The sequence below is a fragment of the Orycteropus afer genome, unplaced genomic scaffold (genome assembly GCF_000298275.1).
Source record: "Orycteropus afer afer isolate SDZICR_OR568_19922 unplaced genomic scaffold, OryAfe1.0 scaffold00694, whole genome shotgun sequence".
NCBI classification, from domain to species: Eukaryota; Metazoa; Chordata; class Mammalia; order Tubulidentata; family Orycteropodidae; genus Orycteropus; species Orycteropus afer.
The window spans coordinates 108,925-110,382 of NW_006922281.1; positions in this window are offsets into that span (position 1 = coordinate 108,925).

Sequence of the window (1,458 nt, forward strand, 5' to 3'; positions counted from 1 at the left end):
TGACTGCTAACCAGAAGGCTGGCGGTTCAAACCCACCAGCCACTCCTCAGAAGGAAGATGGGGCAATCTACTTCTGTAGTGATACCGCCTCGGAAACCCAAGGAGGGGTCGCTATGAGTCGAGTCTGACTCGATGGCACATAACACCACCACCACCACCACCAGACCTCCTGGAGCGCCGTATAGCTGACGCTAAGGCTCCCAGAAAATGTAGTCTCTGCTGGCTGACAGGCCCGAAGGCATTGTGGGAACTGTAGGCGGGCGTCATGCGCAGATACGTTCGTGGCAGGAAAGTGCAGCGAGTACGGCGGTCCACAAGCTCGATGCGGGGGAGTCGGCCCTGGCCGGGTCGTGCAAGCAGCGCGGTGAAGGCGATGATGTTAAACACAACAGTGGCACAGTAGGACTGCGCTGAAGTCCCCAGGGGGCCGAGTTACGTGGGTCCCAGCGGAACTGAGGCTCTGCCAGGTCACTCCCACTTGCATCCTCTCTGGTCCCTTCAGCTTGGCTGTCGTTATGAGAAATCTTGTCTTTGGCGGTGACCGTTGGCAGGGCACGGCCCAGAGCTCAGTGGATCAACTACCACATCTTTATTCCACAGGGCGGCTGGTGGGTTTGAATCACGTTTTGGTTAGTAGTTGAGTGCTTAAGCCATTGAGCCACCCAGGCTCCATCTACACACCATAGGTCCTTGTTCCTGCTGGAACAGAGACCACCCCGAAGGGAGCTTGAAGTGCATGGATGAAACAGCAGTGGCCACAGTGGCCCAGTCCTCCAGTCACTTTGTGTGACTATCCTCCGTGTCCCCGCTTCTTTGGGCCAGTCTGAGTTCAGATGTCTCCACTGCACTTGTATATTGTGCTGTGAGTGGGCATTAAATTGCCCTTGGAAGGAATGCTGTGTTCTAGGGGTGCCCAGTTCCAAGCCCTGCCTAATGAGGCCCTCTCACTGTACTTCCTACCAGCAGACAAAACCAGCATCTGGGATGTGGGCAGATAAATCCATTCAGGCAGATTACTTAGCAAGTGCTTAGTTTCCTAGGGCTGCCATAAGAAATACTACACAGTAAGCATCCCCAACACATAGCTTTTTTTTTTTTTTTTTAATACATTTTCTTAGGATAAAGCCCAAGAATTTGTGTTGCTGGGTCGAAGGGTCACTTAATTTAAAAATATTAACAGGAACTGCCAGTGTGCTTTCTGAAAGGGTACAGTAGGGCACAGTCCTGCTGGTAATGCAGCAACAGGTTACAGTAGGTCACAGTCCTGCTGGTAATGCAGCAACAGGTCTTACTCTCTCAGTTTTCTGCCCCCTTTTTAGGTGGAGTCACAACTTGCGGCCACTTTAGAACTTTACGCCTGATCTTTGTGCAGGAGACATGCTAATCTCTGATTTCAGTTTTAGTGTATGTGCTGCCAAAGGGAGCGCTCCCAGCTACTTTAATTCCCATTTCCATGGC